The following is a 15,904-nucleotide window of genomic DNA, read 5'->3' as shown; positions in this document are numbered from 1 at the left end:
AGGGCGATGACGTGTTTCTAGTGTTGTGGAAATTGTCTACAAGCATTCAGGACACATAAAATAAACAAAGCATTGGTGGGTTAAAAAGTATTATTGTCCTATATAAGAGTCCTGTTGCATTATTAAAATATCACTCAATTACATTTGAAAGTACTGGTGCTAGAAAAATATTTAAGCAAAAGTACAAATACAAGTATTAGATACGTTTTAACCGCTGATGTTAAATGCATTGTCAATACTAGCGTTAAATCGAAAACATTTGGTCAGGCTGCAGTTTACATGATGTCTGCACAGCCTCCATACAGAGACCCCAGCTTCAGACATCCTGATAGCAGAAGCAGAGAGGAACACATAATGTTTAACAAATGATAAGATTAATGATTGAAGCTAATTTTACAGTCACACAAGGCACTCAGCTTCATGTGTGCAGGAGCATGCGGTTTGGACAAAATCCAACGGGAAAGATTACAGAGAAGCAAGCAGGCATGCTGTTCAAATAAATAAAGGTTCACTTTAAAATCTGGAGACACCTGTAAAATCTGGTTAAATCTAGCTTAAGGGTCAACAAGACCTAGATAGTGGATATGTGCTAAAATGTTCATCGTTTTCATCCATCTGTTTTCTTTATCATCTGATGCTTTCTCAGTCTGGAGCTGATCCCTCAACATGCAGGCCAATACATCAGGAGACGCACCAAAAAAAACAAGCCAAACATTGGAACAACTAGAAATGGGGTTGTCAGTTTTGACTATTGTAATTTATAATAATCCTAGTGATGATTGGTGGAATATGAAGACTACATGATCTCCAAATGTAAAAAGTAAAATGTAAAAAGTACTCTGAGGGAATTCCTAAAGACAAAACCCTCTCAAATTGGGGGTCTGTGGTCAAAGTACATTTACTGTGGGGATCTTTGGGAATCCCTGGTTTATGGATTTAAACCTGCATTTATTCATTTATTTTTTTATTTATTTATAAGTGATATAATTGCTGATAAGTTTCACTGTGTTGTCTTTGAAGAGTTATTGTTTCTTTAGGCATAACAGAACTGCAAGAAGGCGGGCTGGAGAGGAAAAAAAAAAGGGAGAATCGTGATTTTGCCTTTGATTTCAATTCAATTTTGCTTGTTTTGATTAATTTTCGATTTAATGTTGAAATTGTGGCACCCCTACTATGAAAATATTGATTATAGCAGCTTTGATGTTTATTCTGCTTCAAGTCACTGAATACTGTTTATAATTATTTATAAGATACAGACTCAGGTTTTTACCCTGAAGGCCCAAAGACAGTTTATAGGCTTTGCACTGAAAAAACAGCACAGCTGTAAGTCGCTGTCACTGGCACTTTTAAAAGCATAAACATATAATCCTGTAGACACAAGATTGATACAAGATGCTCAGCGAGGGGCCAGTGAAACTGAGTCGATTAACAAAAGCTGGATTGAAATTCTCCCTTTCCTGATGTGTGACTCTGATTTTCCCGTTTTTCAGTCTGACAGTCAAGCGCTGCTCCGGTGAACCTTGCATCCGCAGATGAAAAATGCAAAACACGGACGGCGTTCTCAGCAGGGTTATCTCGCGGCAACATTCAAAGGTTTAAGCCACTGCGACATCCTTTCAGAGCGGCGGCTTTTTTGATCATTAGGATTCTGAAATCCCATTTTGTTGGTGTTCTGTTATCGCTGCCTCCTCCACTTTTGCTGTGATCTGTCAACGTAGCTTCAACAGAAGCTGCCTCCCTGTCTGCACCGAGCAACAAACATACACAAGTGACAGGATGCTTTCTTTTTAAAACAGGTCATCTTGTCCCTGTTTTTCTCTCTAAAGCACTTTAGTGTTGTTGTGACTAAAAGACTCATCATCCTGCTCTAAGTTTTTGTCTTTTTCTAAATATTTAAAACAAGTCTTTCTAGTCAGATTTTGAAGAAACGCTCACTTTGATGACCACTCTTTCCGTAAATCAATCACAAACTTCTTGGGCGGCGCTAAGCCCAGGATGTTGCGATGGCGCCACTGCAAAACCGTGTCAAGGAGGAACTTGTTGTGGTGGCAAATTATGATTTAAAGCTGGTCTCATGTATCAGACCAAATGTATCATTAATTTATTTTACATAAATGCTTTAATAGAAAATAATTGCAGTTTTTTCAACAGCTTCCATGTCATGTGACCCAGTGAGTCCAAAACAACACTGAGTTGTATTACTACACTTCACAAAATAGGACACACCTCTGATTTTTAGTGTTTCTTCTATATTAAATCATATTTTTTATGCTTTTATATATCTTCTAACACCTGGTGTTACATACACACCAACACACACAACAAACACACATACTCATGGACACACCCATACAAACACACACAAAACTCCCAAGCTGCAGACACTCCCCTGCTCTGCCAAAACAGTGTCACCTTCTGATCTACTCAGGGGTGAAGACAACTGGACCGTAACCTTGAATTATACTGTGTGTGAGTGTGTGTCTGTGATTGTGTGTGTGATTGTGTGAGTAGCCATTGTTTTGTTATGTTTGTATGTGCGTCTGTGTATGTGTAGGTGATTAATCAGAGCAGTATCTTTAGCAGTGTCGGCCCACAGATGATATATGAGAGCTACAGACAGAAAAAGCACACTTACACAAGTTACACATAAACACACAAACACCCAACATGCTGTACACAAACACACACACACAAACTCCACAGTGTGCTTGCACCTGCAGTACATTTTATGGGAATAATAAATGAAGTGAACTGCTTCTAATTGAGAGTTCAGTTCATGCCCATTATACGGTACAACTAATTGCTATATTTTGTGCAGGCTCTCACGGCTGCACACACACACACACACACACACACACACACACACACACACACACACACACACACACACACACACACACACTCCCAGTCCCAGTGCACCATCAAAACCCAGTAAATCCAAAGGAAAATTATAGTTCAAGCTCATTTTGAACTATGTTGTGTGAAATTTCTGCAGCATAATTGCATATCATTTAATAATCACTTGACAATTACTTCGAAATGAGCACACAAAAATAAGCTTGTGCAAAAGCGTGCAGCCCTTGTTTCTCATAAATATTCTCTTTTTCTCAGAACGACACAACAAACAGAGCTGAGTCTACCTTTGCCAGTCTGCACAGTCTTAACTAACTACTGTCTTTCTGCCAAAATGGCACATGAAACAGTGTTTCTGCTTTAGCCATGGAGGGCAGCTCCTTGTTGAATAACAGAGTGAGCACAAACAGACACACAAGGCTCCTCAGTCTGGCCCTCTTCTTTTTTTTTTTTTAAGACAATCGCTCATTGCTGACAAGCATTCTCCCACATGGAGAAAACATTTATGCAGACGCCCACACGTCTTGATTTCTTCTCCTGACACACGCACACGCGTGCACATGTTCTGGACAGCTTGTATTTATCTGAGTTTATGTCTCTGACTGTGACCTGCTGTGCTTTAGGCTACTTTCTTGACTTTAGTAGTTGTTGCTTTTCTTCAGCCTTTTTGGTTTATGTGTGCTCGTAATTGCATGCAGTTTGCTCGTTCACTGTTTACCCAGTATAAAGACACCAAATGCCTCTGTCCAAACCATAAATTCAGTCCATCCACAGAGCTGTAAGTCTCCACACTTAAAGACTTTTTGTTACTGCGTCCGAGATTGATGGCTTGTAATTACATAAACCCAAACAGACCATTGTGCAGAATTTAAAAAGAATCAGAGTGTTAATGAGAAAATGTGAGCAGGAGCGAGAACAGGCAACACAATGCCTCACTCGCAAACTGAAACATTTTTACAACTCCCCTCTGTACAGTTAACAAAAAGATGATCACAACCGTTAAAAAGCATAGGATGCAACGAGCTTTCACTAATAACAACATTTAATAGCAGTCTAATGGGAAATACACAATACGCTTTTGCTCATCAGCCCCCGGTGTTACTTAATCACACACCAAACTAGCTGGTAAACCATGGCAGCTCTCCACAACTGTGCTCTTCCCGAATTTCAGCTTTGAAGAATCAGGTTTTCTCCACTTTATGATAGGTGACAACCAGCTATTCCCACTTACCACCATTATAATGGAGCTGCAGCTGCAGAAAATGAGTGTATTAGGTGACTCCTGTGTAGCATAGTAATTCCTTTATACAACAGCTTGATTTTAAAGGAAATATATAACAGCGATAGTGTGAAAGCAATATGATCAATATGATCATTTTATTGCATCTCTGGCTGTAAAGATACAATGCTATCATTAGCATTAGCCTTTGCTGTTTAGCTTAGTAACTTCTGGGTTGACTGCCTTCTCTTTTCCAGCAGTCTGGAAACAACAGACAAGACTTTTCTTGGTCTTGAGAAGCTGCAGCATATCATACTGGACACACTGTAACCTGTATTGTAAATCTACTTGGTCAGATTGACAATTTATTTCTAAAGTTACCACTGTCACTCTGTTTGCTGCTTATTCTCACTCACTTGAATGCAACACACACTTCCACACTGCTGTATTCCTGAAAGGAGCTATGCAACATTTATAACAGTATCCCACAAACTCCATAATTATTTGTGCATTTGCTGTAATCTGCCATTCTGCAGAAGCATGATGCTTTTTTGAAAAATAGTCAGTGGTGTCAATGGGTTATCTGTATGCAGAGCAGTATAGGTGTGGCTGCTCCCTCATATTGTCCAAAACTTACATGCCTTAACGTGGTAGAAAAGGAACAAATATTTACTAGAAGCCTGTTTTGTTACATAAAACAGTGTTTGAATTAACCAAAGCATGTTTAAAACCCAGGTTGAGCCTGAAACACACATACTGTTCTCTAATCTCCTTGTTCAATACCGTTATTGCCTCATCTGGATCCCACCAAATTTTGAAAAAGGCTGCATGAAACTCTCAGCAAACAAGCCAGTTCTAGGAGTCTAGCAGTTCTACGCGGCAGCAAATGAAATTTCAATTGCTAAAAAAAAAACATGAGAGCCTTTTGATTCTGAAGAAATAGTTCTGTCATTCTGCGCTCGAATGAAGTCCAAGTCCTCAAACCAGAAAACATTTTGATCTGATCATAAACATGTTTTCCGACTGCAAACCCATTGCTATTCCCCAGAGTGTTTGTCTGCACATGCGTGTGTGTATTCAGGTTTGAGTGTGTTTGTGTGTGGTGTGTCTTTTTGCAGTCACAAGGAAGACTGCTTTGCTAAGAAGTGCTAAAAGCTTCCACTGCAACGGTGACAGGTTGCTCAGCGCACTTGTGTGTGTGTGTATGTATCTGTGTGTGTGTGTGTGTGTTCTGTTTCCCTGCAACATACTGTCACACTGCTGCCCACCAAGCACGCCACATGTCACAACCACTTTCCTCTTGACTCATCACGCATGGACTTGAAAACACACACTTTCAAATGCTCACACACAGCTCAAATTGCAGCCGCCAAACTGCGTTTTCGACTAATCTTATTTCACACACACACACACACACACACACACACACACACACACACACACACACACACACACACACACACACAGTTTGCAATCAGTGAAGAATCTGCTGCATACTGATTGATTGCTGCAAGGTCAAATGGAGAGGAGAAGAGAGGCACAGAGACACAGAGAGAAAGAGAGCAGGGAGTGTTTTGTTCCCGTCTCTCCCAGTGTGTCATTACTGGGTGATTATGGTGGTAATGACCCTGTAACTCTAACACCTGTCAACTGTATATACAAACTGTGCCATTGCTCTCCTTTCTCTCCATTTATGCCATCCTTATCTGTGGGGAGTGGTGATCTAGATCACAACGATTCAACATAGGGCTGTGGGGCCACCCAGAGGTCCTTTAAAATGGTCCAGGGGGTCTCTAGTAAAATGAAGAAGAGTTTGCTTTCATAACTGTTTTATTTACTGAACAATATACCTATTCTGGGATGGATTTTATTCAAATCATTCTGCATTTTAAAACCTACCACATGATTTTATGGATCTAATGTGGGTCTATTCAGGGAATGATTACACCTAAAATTCCTCGGTGTGCAGGTTACAGACATGTTAATTAATAAAATCAACTGTTAAGAAGCCCTAGAGAAATATATTTTCACAAAGTGCCGCAATTCTGTTCAACTAAATTAGTGTAAAAGTCTGGTTGTACTGCTTTCCGCAGCTGACAGCAAAAGAAAAAAAAAGTGAGGTGAATGTGTGTAACTGTGAACTAATGTGAAACACGACTTTGTGCGCTCAGCAGACACCTCCCTTGGACAGACGACAAAGAAAATGACTGCTAACGTTGTGGTCCAGTGAGAGCTAAAGGGTGGGAAAAACATGTTAGGAGTCAGCCGATACACAGGCCAGTTTGGCGTTCATAGGCGACTGGCATCTTGTGCGAAATCTGGCATCCATTGATGATGGAATTATGGAAGAAAATGTGTTCATTAGGTTGTGAATGTGCATTTTGGGTCACCAACGGAATCAAATGAACCTCTTACAATATGCAAAAGGGCTCCACACTAGGCAAAGCTGTAATGTCATGATTTACATCCAGTGCCAACCTTTAGTGCCAATGCAAGGAGGGGTGTTAACTTCATACAGCAAGGCAGAGAGTAAGGGTAAGGAGGCTGGGGTGGTGGAGGGTGTGCAGCATGTCTGACTTGCATGCAGGAGAATAGAATTTGCCTTTTATTTTAATTAACAATCACCTTTTTATTTAACATGAATCATAATCGTGACCTTTTCCTTCCCTTAACCAAATGTTTTGTAGATGAACAACAATCCGTTTCTAATCTTTACAACACAACAATCAATGTAATAACATTTTGACGCTGAGCATGATCTGATCTGTAGTCATTCAACCCTTGTCTAGGGTTGAATATGTTGATATTTATGTTGATGATGAACCATTCTACACACACACGATCAAATCTGGCAATGGTATAACAATGAGAAAATATATATATAACTTACATAAACAAAGTGTGGAGGTAGTCTCAAATAATTGATTTCACTACGACAGAGCGAGATAAAAATGGTCACACTGGAGAAGGCTAAGGAGTCGTTCCTGTGTTCCCTAGATTTATGTGGCACACAACTGGAACGTGACAAATGGTCCTATGTTCCCTGGGTAATATGTTCCCCAGCTCTATATAGCACATAATGGGTTAGGGTTGGGGTTTGCATAGAACATAGAACTCTGGGTATTTGGAAATTTAACCATGTTTCACCAAACACTTCTGTAAATTAAGCTCCCACTTCTTCACTGAGGAGACTAAATGTTGGGCTAATATGGCTTTGTTACATTTTGTGTGTGTATGTGTGTGATTTGTTTGTTTGTATACGAGCCACCAAGCGCTGATTCCCTCTGTCTCATGTTGAAACATCTCAATTATGCCTCATCACTTGTGTGTTTTCCCCTGTGTTTGTGTATCGGTGTGAATGTGTGTGTGTGTGTGTGTGTGGTTGTGTGTGTGTGTGTGTGTGTGTGTGTGTGTGTGTGTGTGTGTGTGTGTGTGTGTGTGTGTGTGTGCTGATGTTATGTGGGATCCATTATGCCCCTGGTTTGTCAAGGAACACAGAGGCAGGGCTCACTGCCAAGACTGAGACCTATCAAATGCATGTGTGTGTGTGTGTGTGTGTGTGTGTGTGTGTGTGTGTGTGTGTGTGTGTGTGTGTGTGTGTGCGTGTGTGTGTGTGTGCGTGCACTCAATGGGAAATTTATTCAGACTTAACCATGGGAATTGTAGGGAGGCAATTTGTTGTTTTCTATCAGATTTCGCCCCAAATCATAATGGAATTAACAGGCGGGGGCTCATTTAATAATTTATTCTAACAAGGGAGGTAACAAACTGCCTTGTATGTGAGTGTGTTTGCATGTTTGTGCACCCCTGTACGTGTGTGTGTTGGAAGCATGAATGAAAGCAGAGCTACTTCACAGACAGGCCTCGGGCATTCATTGGCATCACTCACACTCTTTTCTCCAGCATTTCTGATGATCTCTCATTCCCATCTGAATAAAAGATCTATGCTGAAAAGCACAATGACAGTAACACAATTACACTCTGTCTCTATCTGTCCTTCACTGTCTCTTTGTCTATCTATCTGTCTCTCTATTGCCGTCATTATAACCCAAATGAAGAGGCTTGCTGGCAAAGTTAACCCACTGCCATATTCCCATTAGCAAACAGCCATACACACACACACACACGCACACACACACACACACGCACACACACACACACACACACACACACACACACACACACACACACACACACACACACACACACAGTAGGGGTATTTAGAGAATTGGCTGTGAAGCTGCTCCCAGCTTGCCCACTGTGAACTGAATTGAGCTGTACAAACAGCATTTAAACGGTCAGGCTAATGTACTGTGTGTGTGTGTGTGTGCGCACGCATGTGTGTGTGTGCTTAATGTCTTTGGAATTGAGACAAATATGACATTGTAGCGTTGAGTATTGAAGATCCAAGAGTAGAGGAGACGAGAGAGAGAAAATGAGAGAGATTTTCACAGAGGGTTGAGGGAGAAGATGAAGAGAGTGAGGAAATGGATTGAGACAGAAAAATGGGGAATAAGGAGAGTGAAGGAGGGAGAAGACACAGGGGTTTGGCGAAGACAAATGAAGCAATCAAACAGGGTGTCACTAGGGGCCAAGTTTTTTTTTTGTTTTTTTGTTTTTTTAAATAAAAGTTCTGACAATTACTGAGATCAACCAGCAGAACAAAACGTCTGTTGTCTTTCCAGGGTAATAAAGAAGCAGGAACTTCTGATATTTAAAACAAAAAGACCAAATTATCAGTGAAATGACTGTTTGATTTTAACTCATTCAGAATAAATATGGTTAAAAAAAAAAAAAAAAAAAAAAAAAAGTCCAGTGAGGATACCCAAAGGAGTGTTTAATTTTGAACAGATTATGTTGTCGAGGCAGGAAACCCATCATGGTGTATTTATGGCTTCATTTTCAGATGAAGTATTCATCTGACAGCTTAAGTCAGTTTCATATCTGTGAATCTAACTAAAAGTTAAGCTTAGCTTAGCATATACAGCCTGCAAGCAGTGGGAAACAGTTAGCCTAGCTCTCAAAAGTTAAAAAATCTGCATACTGGTGTCACATGTGACAAAATAAAACAAGATGGTTGATCCAAAAATGCAGACGGGTGAAGCAGTAACAGATCAAATGTCTTTCATAAAGAAAACACATGAACGGAAAACTTATGCAAAAGGCAGACCAAAAACAAACAAATCCAAACAGGGCAAAAAGTCAAAGTCCAACAAATGAAAGCGAGATCAGGAGTACAGGGGATGACAGACAAGAGCGGCAACAAACTAACACAGAAACAGAGAAACACAAGGACTAAATAGGCAAACAGCTAATCAGACACAGGCGAAAAAAAATGCTAATCAAAAGGAGCGGGAAAAGGACAAAGACAGGAAGTAAAGTCAAGCTACATGAGGGAGGAGCAGGACTACAAAAACAAACAGGAATTAACAAACAAAAATCCCAAACCACGAGAACTAGTCCCTCTTTTGCAAGTTTTTTTTTTGTTGTTGTCTTTCTCTGCACCTTTTTCTGCCTCTTTCCCATTTGAGAGATATGGAGGCTGCGTTGGAAAATTCAGCCGACTCATCTCGCTACACGGCATGGAGACTAGGGCTGCAAGATTTGGTAAAAGTCATACTGAGATTATTTTGACTGAAATTCCAAAACCTATTAAAATTGTCATGATGTGATATTTATTGAGGTCAAGATTTTTAGGCCAGGTCATCTATGCAGTACAGTACCTCATTATGATGCTGTTTTCTCACACATTTTTCCATTTAAAAAAAAAAATGCTATTTGGATATTGCACTTGATCATAATGTGATTTTATTGCAGTTGCGATTAACTGTGCAGCCCTAATGGAGACCATTCTTAAAGAGAGCACACTCAAATTCATCCATAGAGCAAAAAATCTCAAAAGGTGATGAGATGGATGACATGCAAGGCAGCATGCAGAATGGGACGTTTTTCTAACTTTCAACGGGCTTAACATCAGGGGGATAAGGTCAAGTAATATGCAGATGTTGCTTATCCTGTGCAACTTAATGTACGTTACTCTCTAAATCACATGAGGTCCCCAGGTTATACTCCTCCTGTGTGAATAGGGCTGAACATGAACACCATGTCAGGCTGAAAGAAAAATCAAAACAAATGGCAATTCAAGATGATTATCAGGGTAAATCTCCTGGTTGCTAGCTACATATTGAGCGTTCAGACACGAGAGTAGTGGCAATCCTCTCATCTAACGCTTGGCAAGAAAGCAAATGAGCTTTGAGTGAAAATATCCTTTTTAACTTGATGGTGCTCAGTGTACTTTTAACAGATGTACTTTTTGTTGGAAGTCTAAAAGTCATCTTTCAGTTTTCTGTGCCAATAGACATTGCCTGTGTCCTCGCTCCACTCCCTCCTCCCTGCCCATTTCTGTCACTCGTTGCGTCTCATCGTCCTTTCTTGTCTTTTCTTCAGTGCCATTCCTCCAGTCCTCTCTCCCTCCCCCCTCCCTCTCTACAGGATGTCCTTATTTGTCCTCTCATCCTCTTCCTGAGTGATGTGGTGCGATGCACACTGTTACAGTTTCTAATTCAACCTCTCCTCTGCAGCTCCTCCTTCTCCTGCATCTGTCTCTCCACCCAGCCGACCTCTCCCATGTGACCGGGCCTCCACTTCCTCTCCTCTGTCACTCCATCCCTTCATTTTCATCCTTTCACACTTTCCCAATATGACTTTCTTGCGATTCCTCTCCTCCTCACATTCTCACCTCCCTCCTCCTGTCTACTGTGACTTAACAAGCACCTTTCTTCTCTCTTTCACACTTTCTTTTATTTCTTTTCCCCTTGTTGTTCTCTATCCGCTTATGTCCATCCATTTCTCCTCTCAATTACCTTGTCTGGGCAGCATCTGGTGGCCTGGCCCAGAGTGTGTGTGTATGTGTGTAGGTGACCAGGTGTCTAGGCTGTGTTGTGCTGGGTTCTTGTCATTCCAAATGGAACAGCTGCTTACAGATAACAAGTAGCTGGCTTCCCTGCAGGTTTGGAGACAAATTAGAAACGCAGTCACATTATTCAGTCAGGACCTTTCCTGTGTCACCCTGGGCTCTGAATGAAACAAATGGCCACATGTTGGGGCCAATAATCTCTTATCCAATCAGATACTTGACAGGGCACCAGACATATAGATGATGAAACAGCCATTCAGTTGAGTCAGTACGGGGTTTAGGATTCCATTATCTTATTCCAGTATGGTTATGGTCACTGAAATTTTGTTCGAGGAAGGGTTTGGACAACATAAACGTTTTCAAACCCATTTGAAAATCAAGCCAAATACCAGACCAGACCAGTAATACAGAATTTCACCACTAGGAGTCATGACACAGCTGCTCCCAAGTTGAACATATTGTTTGCCCATGATTTAGAGTGGAGTTTCAAGTCAAGTCCCTAAAAAAATTCTCCATAAAAGACTAACAGAACAAGACTTAGGACTCATCTTTTTATCTGCTACTTTAGTGATTGTACTGACAAACTATAGCTGACCTTGCCAACACAGCAAACAGTCAGGGCCAGGCTTACATGAGTCAATGTCAATGGTTGTTAACTTTCCAGAAATGTACTTCAAAAGATTAGTTAGCAACCTAGCTCCGTGCCACTTTCTATTCCGCTATGATGCTGCAAAGATGGCCACATTTCCCAACAGGCCAAAGCAGTTTAAGTTTAACAAGTGTTGTAGCAAGTATAACAAGTGCTCTAAGCTTTTTACCAGTTGAGTAGTCCTTGTAAAAGAAAATCTGCGATGTGCAATAATCTTCAATATTGCGATGATGATATGACCCGTGATAAACAAATAGTGAAGTGTGCATAAAGTATTTGTTTGTTTCCTCAGGACATTGCCACAACTGTTGTTGTGATGACAGTGAAAATATGATATACTGTCAACACGATCTGGAGTTTTTTAATGATATTTCTTTGAGCTTTAGTAAACTGTGATAGGCATTTTCAAACAATTAACCGATTAATTGAAAATAACTTCAAGCGTAATCTATTATGAAAATAACTGAGAAACTTGTAGTCAGAAACATAATCATAGCTACATTTCAGCTTCTTTCAGTAACTGTATTTACACTGTCACTTCAAATAAAACATCAGCAGTTTCAGCTCTTTCAATATTCCAGCTTGAAGGTTTCATCAATGAGCACAAGTGCATTTTCCTCTGAAGATGTAGCCTTATTCAGATATGAATTTGAGAATTAACAATTATATGAATTCTTCGATATTCTCCCATGTGGTAATTAAGTGTGACAGAAGTGAAGTGTTTCACTCTGACTGAGTTAACAGAATTTGATTACGAATGAACAGTGGAATTAAAAAGGCTAATGTGGGAAGTAGCCTCTCTGGGTTTGTGTCCTTTCTGGTTCTGAACAGAGACTGAGCTGATCCTTCATCCTGTGAAATATCCTCATCTATCACCAACAACTGCACAGCCTAATGACAAAACATAAACCTCCGTCTGTTACCTGATGCCACACTCCCCTCGTGAGTTGGCTGTTTTGCCTCCCCACAGCAAGAATTAGGTTTAATCTAACCAGGGACAGAAATGGCATAAGTGAATGCAAATTACCTCATTGTAGCACTGTAGGGCCCGCCTTCCCAAGTGACCGGCTGCCAGCTGTGGAGCTGATGGTTGAGGGATGAAATGGAGAAAGAAGATTAGGAAACCTGATAATAAACTTCTTACAGGGTCTTTTAAAGCCTCTCAGGCCCTTCCACTCTCACTTTACCTCCCTCCCTCTCTCTGCCATTCTCCTGGAATATTGAATAAATGATGAAATTCAATCTGGCTCCGCAATCACTCCAGTATTTTGTTTCCTTTCCTTTTTCGGCCTGTGTTGCTGTCTCTCATTCTTATCTCTGCAACTGAATAAAGGATGAGGATTGCAACGTTTTTCCTGCAATTGTTTTTCCTGTAATCTCTTTTATCGCATTCATTTTTCTCTGTCCTTCTCTTGAAGAATTTCCACAAGAGCACTAGAGGACTACATGACTGCTATTTCTTCTCTTAAGCCTTCCATAGCCTGGCAAAACACCCCGTGTTTACCTGAATAAAGGTGCAACAAGCACAGTACTTACAGAAAATGCACCTTCAGTCGATCACCAAAAAAAGGACTGTTTAGTTTAGATATCAGCAACACTTATGTGGGGTAGAGCTATGGTTGCAAAACTACAGTATCAGTTCAAAGGCATTCAGTTATGTAAGTTATAGAACAGCAAAGTGAAGAAAGGCCAAAGAAAGTGGCAACAACATTGTGTCTGTGAAAGAGAAACACTTCCAACAACTGAAACATACTTTTTTCATCTTTTTCCACAGAAATCAGTGTAGTGTATAAAGATACTACACACTTAGAAAAAGGCTTTAAAATGGGTAATTTTACAGATCTGTGTCAATATGATCAACTTAGGGTCATACAGGTGCTCCAATCAGAAGTTTTGGGCATAATGCAGTATGGGGTCACAGGGTCTATTTGAATTTATCGTGTAGCATTATTGGTTTATTTAACTAGCCTTAACAACAATGTCTACTAAATAAAGTAGAAAACAACTTGAAAATTATCACAGAGGTATTTGGGGACCTGATATACAAGAGCATGGTTGAATTTGCTAATAATTTTGAGATTATGCAGTTCTGCTTTCCTGTGAAACTCCATCAGTTTTTTGTGGACTAAAAAACTAAACCTGACCATCACTCATCATGAGGGTAAGTAGATTAGAGTTGGGCGATATGTTAAAATTTTCCAGATGATCATCGTCAGCCTATCTATTGGCAATTGGCGATATCGTCTGATCATTTGTAGCCAAACCACTTTCACACCACTGAGGTCACTTCCCTTTTCAGGACTAACTCCTCCACCATGAAGCCAGCAGCTTTTGCTTCAGCTACACTTGTTGCTGCGTGAAACAGTGTGACATCATTCTGCCAATAAATGGCAATATTGCCATTATTATAACAAACAAAAATGATAATGATCTGTAATGAACAATACAATATAGCAAAAAGTGTCTTGAATAAACTGCAAAGCCACCACAACCACATGTTTTGTAGCAGTGCAAATGAAGATAAGATGCACATTTGTAGCCATGACGCAAAAAATGTTTTAATAATTTACTACAGTTTCCGACATGACAGTCTTCTTCGGGGTATTCATGTAGAAACATTGTTAAATTATTCAAACATTTTCTGCATGTTGGCTACGAGTGTGCGACTATCTCTCTCCACACCTGTACTTTTATCTCCAACACTGCTGTGCATTCCTCCTTCCTTCTCATCACAACTTCTGTACGTGTAGAAATAGATAACAAGACATTGTTATCAAATGTACTCAGTTACTTCCTGCCACTGGATGCGCTTCAGTGCCACGTTAGTCCCACTACAGAACCACTGTAGCACTGCAATACAGATTACCATGGTGAACAGTGATAGCAGCTGATAAAGTGCCTGAAGTCACTCGTTACTGGTTACCTCATACTGGATAAAGCATCTGGATTGTCTGCTGTGACTGAAGTACTCCAGCATCACTGCATTATTGGTGGAATACAAAAGAGGTAGCATGCTTGGATCTGATAAAGCGTATCTGAGTGGAAAGCAGCACAGATGCGGGAGCTAAACCGCTGCTGGCTGTGGATTTTCACAGGATAAACGCTTTCCTTCAGGTGACAAAAACAACCCTCAAGTCAGAAAGAGACCATGATTTCCAAAGCAAAGGGCTCTGTGCTGATAAGTATTGCCATGTAGTTTGACAGTAAAGGAGTTGTTTTATTTATTTATTCAAGTCTATTGAATATTTTTCCACCCTGTGGATTTTTAGACATGGTTCAGTAGATGATGGCAAGCTGTGTTCTTCTATCTACAATCTCTTGGGGACTGTCTCAATGTCTCCGTCATCGTTACTGCTAATACAATATAATACCCCACCGTCCTTGTCAATCCATCTGTCTGTCTCTTTCTTTGTATCACCCACGCTCCGTCTCCATCTCTCCATTTCTCTCCATGTCTCTCTCTCATTCCCTCTCTGTCCTCTTATCTGATGGGAGTGAATAATTCATGTCTATTCTTCAAGGAGGCTCTTTGTTCTCCCCCCTAGTGTTTTCTTTTAAAGCACTTGGGATAGTGTGTACATGCACATGTGTGCACGGCATTTGTGCTTGAATGAAGTTAAACTCACTCCACATTCCTCTGCTTTCACTCTACTCACACGCACATGCACGCTGGCACACACAAACAGAGACACAAGGCAACCGCCACAGTCACGCCATATTTCCAAAAACAGCCTCTTGTTCCTGCATCAATTGTTTTTGTTCTTAGTGGAGCGACGTCTCTGTCTGACAAGACAAGAAAAATCAAGAGCAAATTCTGCATGCTAGTAAATGTGTGTTTGTCTTTTAATGACTGTGCTTACACATATGGGTAAATATTGTGAAGAATCCCAAAGAGTGGAAGCATAAAAGTATTTGAATTTCAGTATTTTGCATTCTGCAGCAGTGAGTGTGTAGTGCATCTGAGTGAATGTGTGTCTGTGAGAGCCCATCTCAAATTACCATTTTTATCAGCATTCACCACAACGCTTGAAAACAATGCTGTGTGTGTATGAGTGTGTATTATTGAAGATGACAGATCATAATGGTTTGGCACTTCCTAAACATTCTGTCCTGAATACTGATGAATCCTGTCTGTCTCTCTGTCTCTCTCACAACCACACACACCTGTATATTCAAAACTGGGTTTCCCCTTGTGGATCACAGGCCAGGTGGCACGCCAGGCCTAAGTATCAGGGATTTTTTTTTTTTAAACTACAGTCTTAAACTA

General features: G+C 40.4%; 1 protein-coding gene across 2 annotated transcripts in view; it reads right to left on the bottom strand.

Annotated features, from left to right (window-relative positions):
- Positions 1 to 15,904, bottom strand: part of lrfn5a (leucine rich repeat and fibronectin type III domain containing 5a) — a 147,871-nt gene that overhangs the window by 107,936 nt on the left and 24,031 nt on the right. The window contains exon 2 of one of the 2 annotated variants that reach the window (XM_084742567.1): positions 12,665 to 12,720. The exons of the other annotated variant lie outside the window; for it this stretch is intronic. The gene's annotated coding sequence lies outside the window, so the exon portion shown is untranslated. The remainder of the gene's footprint in view (positions 1 to 12,664; positions 12,721 to 15,904) is intronic. 2 annotated transcript variants of the gene reach the window in all.

This window comes from Lutjanus erythropterus, chromosome 18, assembly GCF_056507025.1.
Source record: "Lutjanus erythropterus isolate fLutEry1 chromosome 18, fLutEry1.hap2, whole genome shotgun sequence".
Lineage (NCBI taxonomy): Eukaryota > Metazoa > Chordata > Actinopteri > Lutjaniformes > Lutjanidae > Lutjanus > Lutjanus erythropterus.
This window is presented reverse-complemented; position numbering and strand designations above follow the sequence as displayed.